The sequence below is a fragment of the Pinus tabuliformis genome, chromosome 7 (genome assembly GCF_031772625.1).
Source record: "Pinus tabuliformis cultivar Carrire ecotype Pingquan chromosome 7, CPIR1, whole genome shotgun sequence".
Classification (NCBI taxonomy): domain Eukaryota; kingdom Viridiplantae; phylum Streptophyta; class Pinopsida; order Pinales; family Pinaceae; genus Pinus; species Pinus tabuliformis.
In genome coordinates, this window is record NC_142293.1 from 1,175,386,976 (window position 1) to 1,175,402,446 (window position 15,471).

The following is a 15,471-nucleotide window of genomic DNA, read 5'->3' on the forward strand; positions in this document are numbered from 1 at the left end:
TTGGGGTAAAGTGGGTCTATAAGACCAAAAGCAACATTGAGGGAAAGATTGAAAGGCACAAAGCAAGGCTAGTTGTCAAAGGATAGAAGCAGCAACATGGAAGATATTACACGGAGACATTCGCGCCAGTCGCACGGATGGAGACAGTGCACATGGTTGTGGGGATTGCTACGCAGCATAAATGGATAGTGTATCAGGTGGACGTAAAGTCGACATTCTTGAATGGAGTGCTAAAAGAGGAAGTGTGTGTCATGCAACCGCCTCGTTATGAGATTGAAGGCCAAGAAGACAAGGTATATCGGTTGAAGAAATCTCTTTATGGGTTGAGGAAAGCACCGTGCATGTGGTACAATAGGATAGATGCTTACATGTTGAACAATGATTTCGAAAAATGTGATGGTTACCCTACTCTTTACATCAAAGAGAGCGAAGGTAAGATTCTCATTGTCGCCTTATATGTAGATGATTTGATATTTATAGGCAGTGATGATTTTCTCATCACTCAAGTCATGAAGAGTGAGTTTGAAGTGTCTGACTTGGGATTGCTAAGATATTTTCTAGGTATAGAAGTGAAGCAAACAGAGAATGACATTTTTATCTCTCAAGAAAAGTATGTGGCAGAAATTTTGGAGAGGTTTAAAATGCAGGACAACAAGTCCACACTAACTCTAACTGTCATAGGGTTGAAGTTGAGAAAAGAAGATTGCAGCAGCAATGTCAATCCGACATTATACAAAACAATGACAGGCAGCCTGATGTATTTGACTGCCACTAGGCCGGATATAATGTATGCAGTAAGTCTGGTGTCAAGGTTCATGGAGACACCCAAGGAGACACATTGGCAAGCAGCGAAAAGGATTCTAAGGTATGTTAATGGGAAAAAATAGTATGGAGTTATGTACACAACAACAAGTGATTTTAGGCTAGTTGGTTACGCTGACAGTGATTGGGCAGGCAGTGTCAATGACAGAAAGAGCACGTCAGGATATGTTTTTCATTTGGGTTCCAAAGCCATTTCATGGGCCTCCAAGAAGCAACCAATAGTGTCACTGTCAACAGTAGAAGCTGAATATGTCACAGAAACAACAGCAACGTGTCAGGGAGTTTGGATGAGAAGGATGTTGAGGGATTTTCGCCATGACCAAGAGTGCACGACAACTATTATCTGCGACAATACCTCAGCAATTGCATTGTCAAAGAATTATGTCTTCCACAAGAGGACCAAGCATATTGATGCTAAATATCATTTTAATAGAGAGTTGATTAACAATGATGAAATTGTGTTGCAGCACTGTAGATCACAGGAACAATTTGCTGATATTTTCACAAATCCATTTGTAGGTGAAAGTTTTGTTTATCTCAAAAACTGTTTGGGAATTGTCAATGGCAGCAGTTGTGATTAAGGGGGAGTTTTGGAAATAATAATCCCAACCACCATAATAAATTTCCTGATAGCATCCATACCTGTCAGACATATTTTTGCAAGTTGCATCTATGCTTGAAGATAGAAGGATCGAAGCCAGACGTGAACAATTCAAAAACTCATTAAAGGCATTTAAATAAGTTATGTACTTTGGTAAACAGATACGGGCAAGCATTCATTCAACAACCTTTGCCCACAGTCCAGAAACACCTGCGCGATTCTAATCACACTCAACAACAACATCATATTAATTTCGCTCTGTCATGAATTAAATGTAACATTGTATGTTGAGTTATATATGAATGTAAAAATCATTTTGTAATAGCTTAGAGAGTCAAAGAGTAAAAAAAAAAAAGAGCGCAAGTATCCGTGGAGAAAATGGTGGAGAAAATTTTGGTGGGCGTGTGAAAACAACAGTTACTCTGTTTTATTGTGTGTTATTCCGTGTAAGTTTAAATCACTCTACCTTTTATTTTTTCTTGGTGAATGATCGGCAGTCTCATGTAAATGTATTTTCATGTTTAAGAAATGAGTACTAAGTTTTAGTGTGTTGCTCCAAATCGATCTTGTTATTTTTGCTGTGAGTATTCATTAAGTCTCTGGAATAGTTCCGAGGTGTGCGAAATCCAAGTCTGGGAAATCAGCTTTGCGGTGCGCGAAAGTAGCTCTGTGAAATCATCTTCATGGTGCGCGAACATACACTCGTGAAAGTAGCTTCACGAAAGTCATAACTCTCTGCCTCTCCCCTCCATGAAAATGAAAATTAAATTTCCTAAATATTTTCTAACACCCTTCTCATCTCTAATGTGCATGGTGCACTCGTACCTGAGAGCATTTCATGGACTAAATTAGGTTTACATTGTGTAGAGATAGGGAAGGAGTGATGCGTTCAAATACTCTTTAGATTCATGATGCTACATAGCCATGTGTATTTGCATTTTGTGCACTGTGTCAAGTAGGTGATGTGGATGTGACCTCTTTTTGCATTCTTTTAAGAGCTTGCCCCTTTCTAAATTCCATTCTTTATTTTTCACAAACCAAGGTCTTTTCTGCAATGGGCCGTTTTAGTGGTTTTTTCAATGCTTGAGGATATATTTTTGGAATGCAATGTAGTGGATTGTCTATGAAAAGCATGTTCCTATGTTGTTTACGATATGGCTCTCGAGCCTCTAGGTAGGCACCTAATGGCAGTGGACTAAAGGTGGGACAATGTTTCTAGTTAATGGTACCAATGAGATGAGAGTGGGATGAACGATTTCTATCGATTTCATTTACCAAAAGGAATAGCCAGTAAAGAACAAGCTTACCAGTGTTCGAAAGCTTTTCATCTAAATCCAAACTAGATTTAGAGAATTGATTTTCTTTCAAGTTATGCTCCCTACAGAGATGTTGGAATTTTATGATAGGGAAATACTTTTTTAAATACTTCAATAACTTTTTTAAATTGAAGAGGGAATTGATAACATGGACCAGATCAATCATCAAATTGATAGAAATTCATAAATCTTATTTCCCTTGTTAATATGATTATTGATTACAAATTTAAGTGAAAAGAAAAAGAACTTATCTCACCAAAGTTACTAGTTCCTCGACTACAATTTTATCCAAAACGTAACACATGCAACTTATCCAAGTGGAGTGAAACCCTACACAAACTATAGTTTATTTTCCTCTACAAGAAACATCAACGAAGGCCCATAGGATCACTTTATAGAATATAGTTGTTTTCAACACACTTGGAGCATTAAGAGTGTGCTTCGATAAATAGAATTGTATTGAATGAACACATTTGTGAGAATATTTGAAAGGAAGGGACACAATAATGTTTATCCAATGAGGTAACCTCCTGTAATCACCACAAAGACGGTGTTATCTATCCTTTCAAAGGATTATCTTGTGGAAAAAGTTTCCGGCTATGTTTCACATGACGGTACTTCCATTCTAACATTTGGAACGCACTATGAAACTTCATAGTTTGCAAAGAAGTGGATTCCTTTCTAGCAAAAGTTTAATGTTGAGCCCCATGGACCAGAGTGGTACTTTGTTAAGAAGGCAAACTATCTAAAGGACAAACTAAAAACTTCATTTATGAAAAAAATGGACTACAATTAAGGTTTGTAGCTCCAAACACATTTGGACTCAATGGAAGTTTTCGCTTTGGAAAATATCTAACACCACTCTTGCTCTTTGATTTACACAGAGAGTATGAATAAATTAAATGTAGTTATAGCACAAAAGCTTCAGAATGAAGGTTTGACAATGCATAATGGAATTCCTTGGTGTCAAAACAATTTGTGAGACCATCGAGGAATGATACAAGTTTGTACTTGCTTCTTTGCCACAACAAAGTTTGATTGAGGCCATTTTTACATAAAGCTTTTAATAAATATCTTTCAAACTTAGGGAAGACCTAGCATATAATCTAGTTGAAATTGTTAGTTTCCTGTCACATATAATTGGCTTTCCTTTGGACACATGCTTGTTATTTTCATGTAAACCTTTTAAGTTGTTATTTAAGTCTTTCCCATGTTGCAAATATTTTTGGGTCATAGTCGTGGGTATGAGACTAATGCAAATAAATTGCCTCTCCCGTTTTATGTTTCATGTGAGAAGAGGCCTTGATTCAATCAACATAAGAAGGCTAGTGAAATGCCTTGACATAATCTCCATCTTTTTTTTATTTGTAATTTTCTCTTTCTAATTATGTGAGTGAATTTTAAGCATAGATATTAACTCATTTCATTTCTGGCTTAATTGTGAGTCCAAGTGGAGTGTTGTAAGTTTTCACAAATGCTTCATATGTACTAAATGTGGATTGCGATCATTATATAGACATCATTAAAGAAATTCATGAAAGAATGTATTTTAGGATGGACCACACATTGGGAAACAAGGTATGCTATGTGCAATTCCCATAGAGCTTTGATTGTATTGATCCGTTGCATGATAAATATGCCAAGTGCAAAATTGTGTTCTTCGACATAATATTGTGTGCTTTGATGTAAGTATGTTATGTTAATGATTTAGGTTCAAAAATCTTGTTTGCAATGTTATATGGTTTCATTGAAATGTGAAATGTGCACTATTCCAACTACTAAGAAAATCCTCTTTGTGCAAATAACACAAAAGATCTTGATGGAATCAACGGACCTATAATTGTTTGAACAAATTTTTCTTTCTGAAGACAATCATTTTCCAGTGTAGAGATTGCAAAGATTGCAGAATGTACACATAAGATTTTTGTTGGGGGTTGAAACATGGAAAAATAGTTACATGGAAAGAAATGCAATCTCATGATTCTTTGAGTTATGAGAATTTAGAGTATTCACAATATGTTTGTTCTTATATTCACATTGATGATGAGACAAATGGATATCTCAAAAAAAATATCAAAATCTGATGTTTTTGGAAAGATAACAAGAAGAAAGTGAAGGTGTTGTGATTTTTCTACTTTATTGAGATTTGTAACATGGTGAATATTAAATGCAGTATACACAATAAAGAGATTTTTTGTTTGTTTGTTTTGAGAATGGGGGATACATGTCTTTGATAGAAAGGGTGTGATATGTCAAAATGATTTAATCCTCAAAGTAGTCATATTCACAAACATTTCCTTGCATAATATTATTGATCTTATCTGCTAGTCTGTTTAATTTCCAATACAAACCTTGATGTAATATGCATTCCCAACAAAATTCATATATTGAAGAAGAAGATACATACACAAAGAATTTCACTGAAAACACTTACACCTAGGCCCTCCAAGAGGCTTGAAGAGGGGAACCAACACAAGAAGAGATATGACGTGAGAAATCACATCACACTTGAAATTTGATAACCCAAATAGGATCTCTTAAGTGAAACATTCCAATGTCCATGAATGAAACTAGGCTTTCGAGAATCCCCAAACAACCGCATGTCATTTATAGTGACTAAAATGAATTCCTTACTAACCATCAAAACCCACTACTATCCAAAGCACCTATATTTTCGTGCATGCCAATTCCATATAGGAACCACTGAAAGAGGATTAGGACCTTACCTCCATCATCCAGGTTTTTTCAACTATGGAATCATCCAATATATTTTACTTCTGTGATGTTTTTGAAATTTCATTTAAAAGAGCATAAAATAACATAGGTGCATGCTTAAAAAAGAGAAAACATGACAATGAGAAAAAAAAATGAAAACACGATACATTTGATAACAAAGTTCATCTAGGACTACGTCTCTGGGCCCAGTGTCAAGATGGTGGAGGTCACTTCATATACTGTCATAAATTATGATGATGTCCATAACAAGGAGATACATGATCACACAAGAGTGGCTTGAATCTCCATAAGACATTCTGCTTGTAGGAATTCTCACTCAAAAAGGCTTCCTCTCAGCATGACAACTTAACATGACATCACATAATGTGGAAATGAGTATCCCTTCAACATATATGCACATGGATCTCAACAACATAGCATGACAAGATAAATAAATGTCACCTAACGTGGTCAAAGTGATCCCACAACATAACATCAAACATGGATCTCAAAACATAATACATCATCTCAGCAATTATGAAGGAAAACATGACATCATTGATTCATGTACCTTCACCTATGAATTTGGTTGAAAATTGGAAGGCTTTTGCACCAAAACTAATAGTACCACTGAATTTATATCATTGATAGGTGTAAAATTTACTATCCATTCGTCGAATTTTGACACTGTCAAAATCTGGGGCTGTAGAAATGTTTTAGATTTCGTGTCATTCTCCAATGATTCCTTTATCTAGGCTGACTCGAGATTTGTAAATTAGATCGTAAATCTGATCTTTCCATCACTATCCTTGTGATATTCTGAGACTTTTGTGTAAACTTGGTTGCATTCTGACTCTAGTGAATTTCAGCCTCCAAGGAATCCAAAAGATTCTGTCAAGATTCTTCAAATATTGTGGCCTACTGGGAATCTACAAATCTGTAACTCAGATGGTTATTATGATTTCATCATCGCATTCCCTACAAAATTCTAGTTAAAATGGCTGTAAACTTCATATCATTCTAACAAAATGAAAATTTACGTCCCAGGGAATCTCAAAGATTCCTCACAAGCATCAAAATATTATGAGAATGTCCCTATCTCAGAATCCATGGAATATGATTCTGGCCTTGGCTCTTGGTTCCACAACACCGTTCCGCCTCCAAAATGTTATGTTCGTCTCTCTGCTTCTCGCCTTCCCCCATGTCTGACTAAATGAGAGAGTTTAAATACATTTAAGTGGGCGGATAATCCAAGAAGTCTATTTGGGCACATTGGCTAAGGCAAAGGTGATGAGGTGGATGGTCGGGGGTTCAATCCTTGCCAACACCCGTAATTGGGAAAAAAATTTAACCATTTTCTTAAAATGGCACATTCATTATTTGTGTAATGGTTATACGGTTATGCAATTGGCGTATTGCCACATGGCCCACCCAGTGGGGGTCGGCCCACGTGGGTTGGGCGGGTTGGAGCCCCATTGGCCCTGGTGTTTACATCGGTGACATAGGCAATGGGGCGGGGTTCCCGGTCCACCAGACACTAACCCTGTATATGTATAACCGTTGTACTATGGAGCAGGGGTGGCGGGGATGAGAGCTCGCCCCCCATATTTTTTTTTATACTTTTCAGTTTTTAAAAGCCTTATGGTTATTTTTTTTATTTAACCAAAAATAAGGGTCGTTGGACAATTTAAGTAAGAAAAAAATTCATCGTCACCGGTGGCCATATTCTGATGACTGCTGCTGGTGCAATTTGTAGGATCATTAAACCCACCACTTGGCCTACTCAACCATGAAATTTAGCTAGCCTTATCTCCTCCATATGAGCTCATATTTGAGTACCATTCACACTGTTGGAATCGGGGTGATCAACACTTTCATATGATGTTGAGTTTGTCACAATTTGACCACTTTGAATTTTGACAATTTCTGAGCCCTCTTGGACTTCTGCATGTGTCTGGACCCACTTGGATCAATCCTCCCCACTGAGGAAGTTTTGGTCCTAAAAAGGCATGAAAATAATATGCAACTTCTTTGTACATCATCTCCACCACAAGTGTCCTAATAGGTCACCCTTCATTCAACTTCACCTTTGTCCTTCACAGACCTAAGTGATGAGTTGGCCCCTGCATCCCCTGCAAACCTGAGGTAATTTTTTTTTCAAGTTACATGCTTATCTACATGCCCAACTAATGACTCAAGCATCATGTACTTGCCACGAGTTTATAACACATACTTTGTTGTCAAGTTTACATCAAAATGGAAATAATACCTGAGCTATGAAAACAACGCCAAAATACCATTGTTTCTTAACAAGTGATGGAAAACACCTCATCACTTTTACATTTTAAAATGCAACGCATGATTTACTAAGATGATGCCATGACAAGCTAACACATATAGAAAAAACATTTCTCAATTATCAAAGTGAACAAGTCACCTCCCTGTGGTGAATTCACTTATCGATCAACCTTTTCAACTGGTTCATACATAGACGTTTTGTCCTTAAGGCACTGCTCTGGATGGAGCTTCCAACATGTGGCTCTTTGATGACGAGTTCCATTGCAATGACTACATAAACTTTTGTTCCTCCAGATCTTCTTAACATGCTTATTCGCCTGTTGTGGAGAACGCCTTTCACGCCTCATCCTCTTCCATGCTGCCATTCTCTTCCAACACTCATCACACACATCACGGTTATGTAAACTGCAAAAATTACACGTTTTTCGATGCCTTGAATTATGTTCATCATTAATAACATGATTGTAATCAAATTGAATTCTAGAATACTTAGTGTATTTATACATTTCTTGGTTGTCTCTAGTGTAATTATGGCAATGAGAGCTTGCCTCATCTCTTTCCTTGCAATGGGCACTTCCATGGGATGATAGTGATGTTTTACCATCATTCTCGTTCTTTGATGATTTCAACAATGTCTCGGAAGAATATAACACCTTTGAGCATTCTCCTTCAGTATATCCCAAGCCTACAAATCGAGGTCTCTGCACAACCTCTAATGGTTGAATCATGTCTTGGCCATTAACACCAAGTCCTCATCCTTTGTACCCCATCTTGGTAAGGAATCTCATGCAAGTTCCTCTAGTCGGTCTCTCTAGATTTCGAACATAAATAATAACATGTTAAGATGAAGCTCAAGAATGATCACAACTCTTTATCTCAGATGTCAATTTTGAAACAGGTGATGGGGGATTTTCTAAGCCTTATCTTTGCTTAAAATCCTCGAAAGCATATGTTGTGTCTTGTAGCTGAAGTTGCATTCTCTGCTTCTCCTCTTTCTCTTCTTGTAGAAGCCTCCTTAATTCAGCATACTTTGCTTGAAGACACTAGTCATTGCACTTCAATTCTTCCACATCCTCTTCCCTGGCTTGCAACTAAAGATGTAATAGATGTTTCTCCTCTTTCTTTTCTTATAGAAGCATCTTCAATTCAACGTTATCTTCTGCAAGACTCGAATTGATCTCCCCATTCGAATGACAAGAAGACGATGAATGCAATGAATGTACACTAGAAGGTGTGGAAGCAGCATCATTCTCTTCTCTTTCTTTATCCTGTCTTGCATAAGCTTCATACAACATGTCCACCATTTTGGACATCTTGAGCATGGCCTTGTACATTCCTTTTTCATCCTCCATTTCTACATGTTCAATTGTTCACGCTCATAATTCATATCAACAAGAAGACCGCTCTGATACCAAACTTGATCCGGGTTCCTTCAGCTAATGGAATCATCCAAGATCTTTTACTTCTGTGATTTTGTTAGAATTTCATTTTAAAGAGCATAAAATAACATAGGTACATGCTTAAACAAGAGAAAAAATGACAATGATTAGCAAATCAAAACACGAGACATTTGATAACGACGTTCGTCTAGGGTGGACTATGTCTTCGGACCCGGTGTCAAAATCATGGAGGCAGCTTCATATACTGTTGTGAATTATGATGATGTACATGGAAGACTCTTTTGTCATAGAAAGGACATACACCCTCACACAAGAGTGGCCTGTCTCTTCATGAGACATTCCGCTTGCAGGAATTCTCACTCAAGAAGGCTTCCTCTCAGTATGACAACTTAACATGATCTCACAAAATGTGGCAATGAGTATCCATTCAAGATAGTTACAAAGGGATCTCAACAACATAGCATGAAAAGCTAAATACATCTCATATAATGTGGCAAAAGTGATCCCACAACATAAAATCAAACATGAATCTCAAAACATAATACGTCAGATGTCTCAACAATTATGAAGGAAAACATGACATGACTAATTCATGTACCTTCACCTCTGAAGTTGGAAAAAAAATGGAAGGTTCAACTGCAAAAACTAACTATACCACTAAATTTCTATCATTGAGAGGTATAAAATCGATTATCCATTTGTCGAATTATAACACCGTCAAAATCTAGGCCTATACGAATCTTTTAAGTTCTCGTGATTCTCCAAAGATGACCTTCTCTGGGTTGACTAGAGATCTCCAACTGAAATCACAAACCTGGTCTTGCCATCATGATCTTAGAGATATTTTGAGACTTTTGAGTATAAAGTTTGCTACATTCTGACTCCTGTGAATTTCAGCCTCCAAGGAATCTAAAAGATTCCTTCAAGATTCTTCAAATATTCTGCTCTGTTGGAAATTTGCAAATCTCTTCTTGAGATGGTGATTATGATCCGAGAATTGCATTTATCTATGAAATTCCTGTTAAACCGACTATAAGCTTCATATCATTGTGAGAAAATGAAAATTTACCTCTTAGGGAATTTCAAAGACTCCTCACAAGTATCAAAAGATTCTAAAAATATTCTTGTCCTAAAATTCATGCCACATGATTCTGGCTTTGGCTACTGGTTCCTCCACACTGTTCTACCTCCAAAATGCTTCGTTCGTCCTTTCGTTGCTTGCCTTCCTCCCCGTCTGACTGAATGAGAGAGCTTAAATACATTTTAGTGGGTGGATAATCCAAAAAATATATTTGGGAACATTGGTTAAGGTGGAGGCGACGAGGCAAGAGGTAGGGGATTCAATCCCCACCGACCCCTGCACTTGGAAAATTGTTTTAACCTTTTTGTTTAAATGGCCCGTTCAACATTTGTGTAACAATTATATGGTTGTGTGGCTGGCGTATTGCCACATTGTGCGTCCTGGTGGGGGCCGACCCACATGGGCCTGGCGGGTTCTAGCCCTACTAGCCGCGATATTGACTTTGATGACATGGGCCACGGGGCGGGGTTCCTGGTTAGCTGGACCCCAACCCCATATATGTATAACCGTTATAATTTGGAGTGAGGGTGGTGGGGGTGACAACCCGCCCCCATTATTTTTTTTAATATTTTTTAGTTTTTAAAATGCAAATGATTAGTTATTTTTAATTTTACCAAAAATAAGGGTGATTTGACAATTCAAGTAAGCAACAAATTCACCACCATAGGTGGGTGGATTATGATGACCGCTATTAGTGCAATTTATAGGAGCATTCAACCTACCACTTGGCCTAGTCAACCATGAACTTTGACTTGTCCTATCTCCTCCATGCGAGCTCGGATTTGAGTTTCGTGGGCACTGTTGGAATCAGGGCAACACAAACTCTGATTTCATGAAGAGTTTGTTGCAATTTGACGACATTAGATTTTGACAATTTCTGAGCCCTCTTGGACTTCTGCTTGTGTCTCAAGCCACCTTGATCACTCCACTACTTTACATTTACTGCAATTTTTTCGCCACCCATCGAAAAAATTATTTAAACCTAAATCCAACTATAAAAATGCATGTTCATGCATGCAAGGGCATGTTGTTTCCTCAACCTTAAATCCCTTTTATGTATTCGAGGGTGGGGCGCACATAGCCTAAGGCCCAAGTTCCATCTTCCATTAAACCACCATTGGGGAAGGGTTTCCAAAGTTCTAAGTTAAGGATCAATAGTTATTATGAAGATTGTAGATATTTAATATTCATAAATATTCTAGAATATGTTTAGTAGTATACTAAGTTTTATTTTCAAAGTAGTTATTTATTTTTAGGTATTTTAATTAAATTCTAATTAGAAAGAATACCATATGAACAAGTGTCATGTAACATGAGTTATGGTTTTTCATGTTGTATTGATAGGCCATGGTATTGACCTGTGATTTTGTTACAAAATATATTTTACAAATTAGGAATCTAGATCAACCTCTATGGTTTATTATATTATTACATGTTTTGTTAAAACGTATATATGTTTTACTTATATATTAATTTTTTTTATGATTAATAATATTTTTTGTTATTTTAAATAAAGTTATAATTTAATTAATTATTACGATTTTTATAATTTTAAGTGTTTTGATATATATATATATATTACACGTTGATGACTATAGAGGATTTAATTTATACGATTGTACTAAATGTACTTACAATGATAATTACTTTTACCAGATTAATTTTAGTTTAAATGGGTAGCTAATACCATGTTTGAGAGTGAAAGTTAGTCCACATTATCTATTCTCATAAGAAGGATTGTTAATCGAAAAAATGACAACGTTACTTTTCTCAAATCACTAACCTCATATACACAATATAAATGAAGTTGATTATTGTAGTTGAAATCGTAATGTAGTCCCAACATGTTAGTGAGACATGTTCTGGAACGGTCGGAGTGGTTAGGAGAATGAAGAAACAAAAACGATTGGAATGATCGTTGAGTATGGATTTTTAGAATGACATTGTAAAACGTCATCTTGTGATAGTAGTGGTCCTACATTGAAAATAACCTAGCTATTTCAATTTTCTCTACATTATATATTTGTTAGTTTTATTATAATTAATAAATAGGTGAATTTTTTGTTTTATTATGAATTTTGTTTGAAATTTAGAATACAAAAATTGAATGGTGTAATTTGAAAAATATATGTAAATAAATAAATTTCAAGGCGATCAAAAGTTTTGTTAGCCAAACTTCCCTACGTATTATATATCTTTTTTAAATATTATTTTGATGGCCAATATCATTCATCATTGAGATGAAATGCAATGCATCAATCAAATGAAGATGGATTTATATACTACGATCTTTAGTTCACGAAAGGTGACTAATCGAAATAAGGATAATATTACATAGCTCTTGATCAAATCACATAAATCCATTTATAGATATATCGATCCAATTAATTATTATTAAATTGTGTTACATAGAGAGAACAACAATAATCATGAGAGATGGAAACAAAACAAAACCTGTTGGGTTGTGTTTTATTATTTCCATGACTAGCCTACGTAGTTAGCCTTTGTTGCACCGGTTGCATAGCAGGGGGGGTCACGGTAAGTTTTAGGGGTGCAGGTAACCCCACTCTATGGGGTTCGGGGTAGCGCCCTGGCAAATTTTGTTTTTGGACCCTATATTAGGTTGGGCGGACCTACCTATGGTTTTGTCCATGATTTTTCGCACATGGTTTTGGATGCGATGGTTTTCGGTCCATGGAATTGGATTCTTTGGCATGTATAAATACGTATTGTAACATTGAAAGGAACATAATGAAAAGTCAAGCTGGTAGTCTCGGTTTTGGGATCTAGGGGAAAATATTTGTCTACATGTGTTTTATGTGTTATGCTCTCACATTGTTTATTTTCTGTGTTTTAGAATTCATATGCAGGTAATTTTTGTATCGGTTTAAAACCTCCATTTGGTATCAGAGCTGTTTTGGCTTCAAGGGGATACCTTTTTTGCTGAGGGGTTTTGCTCGGGCCTGTGGTAGACCCTGTTCGTTGGGAGATCTGTGGGATCGATTTTGGTGGTGAAAGAGGATGGCGAGTAGTTGAAAGATAGAGATTGAGAAATTTAATGGTCAGAGTTTTGAGTTGTGGAAACTCAAGATGGAGGATTTGTTGGTGGATAAATATCAGTGAATCGCAGTAGATCCGAGTACTAAATCAACGGGAGTGTCTGATGAAGAATGGAATAACTTAGATAGAAAGGCAAACAGAACAATACGATTGTGTGTCTCAGATTCAGTATTGTTGAATGTATCAGGGGAAGCTACAGCGCAGGCTTTGTGGGACAAGTTAGGGACTTTGTATCAATCTAAGACTATGGTGAATAAACTGTTCGTACAGAAAAAGTTGTATAAGCTGAGGATGACATATGGAGACTCGGTGATAGAACATCTCAATGAATTTAATATTGTGGGAAGTCCGTTATTATCTATTGATATTGAAATTTCAAATGAAGATAAGTGCATCAGTTTGTTGTGTTCTCTACCAGATTCGTGGCATAGCTTGGTTGTTGCAATAGGAAACAATGCAAATACCTTGCAATTTGATGAAATAATTTCATCCGTTCTAACGGAGGAGATGAGACAGAAAAATATGGAGAGCCAGAATGGTGATGCCTTGTCTGTACGAGGATGGTCCCAGACTAGAAACAAAAATAAGTCATTGAGTGGGAGATCTAAATCTAGAGGGAGATCTAAATCTCCAGGAAAACCTATAAAGGTGGTGTGCTGGAAATGCGGAAAGGAAGGGCACTACGAAAGGGACTATAAATATAAAGCTCCTAATAATGGAAAGGGATCTGATGATGCTCCTTCTGCAGAGGCGAAAACCACCTTAGATGAAGGTGGGGATGTGTACTTGGCTTCATCAAGTACACATGTAGATCATGAGGCATGGTTGATGGACTCAGGTGCATCCTTTCACTTCACTCCCCATAGAGAGTGGTTCTGCAAGTATGAGAGATATGATTGTGGTGATGTCTTCTTGGGGGACGACAGGAAGGGTAGAATCATTGGTCGTGGAAAAGTAAAGTTGAAGTTGCAAGGTGGAAGGGTTAGAACACTTCTAAGTGTTCTGCATATCCTAGCATTAGCTCGAAATCTGATTTCTGTAAGCAAGCTAGATGATGTAGGTGTAAAAGCAGTGTTCAAAAATGATACCTGCAAGATGGCTCGGGTGGCACTGGTATTGATGCAGGGAGTTCAAATTTCAACTTTGTACAAGCTACAAGGTAGCACTATTGTTGATGGGTGTAATAGTTCTGTGGTTCCTGAATGTGGAGTAGAAAATCTAGTGGTCTCTGGAGAGAAGACCTTGCTATGGCATCAAAGGCTTGGACATATTGGAGAGAAGGGCCTTCGAATACTTCATGGTAAATATATGGTAGAAGGTATGAGTAATAGCTCTTTGGATTTTAATTTCTGTGAAAATTGTGTATATGGGTAGTCGAATTGGGTGAGTTTCCCCTCTGGTGGTAAGAGGGTGAAACAAATATTAGAGCTTGTGCATAGTGATGTGTTTGGACTTGTGAAGGTTCCATCACTGGGTATGTCTGTGTACTATGTATCATTTATAGATGACTTCTCAAGGAATACAAGGATATATTTCCTTAAGAAGAAATCTGAAATCTTTGATAGGTTTAAAGAATTTAAGACTCTGGGGGACACCAAACAGAGAAGAGGATAAAGTTGTTGAGGACATATAACGGTGGAGAGTTTTGCAGTAAGAAATTTGAAGAATTCTATAAGAAGTGTGGTATAGCATGACATAAGACTACTCCATACACACCTGAGAAAAATGGAGTTGCAGAAAGAATGAACAAGATGTTGATGGAAAGGGAAAGAAGCATGCTCAATGGTGTCAGGTTAGGACAAGAATTCTAGGAAGAGGTGGTGGAGACAACATGTTACGTGGTCAACATATCACCTTCATCAGCGTTGGAGGATAAGACTCCACAAGATTTATGGACGGATAACGAGCCTCTCTTTCACATCTGAGGGTATTTGAATGTGATGCATATTTATATGTTCGAAAGGAGAAACGAACCAAGTTGGATAGTAAATTTGAAAAATACATATTTATTGGGTATAAGGATGGTTTAAAGGCTTATAAGCTTTGGAACCTAGTAACAAGGAAGGTTGTGTAGAGCTGAGGTTTGGTATTTAGAGAGATGAAATATGTTATTAAACATGAAGTCCAACCAAAGGAACCTGAGAAGATAGAGTTTGAGCTTAAGGAGGAAGAATCAGA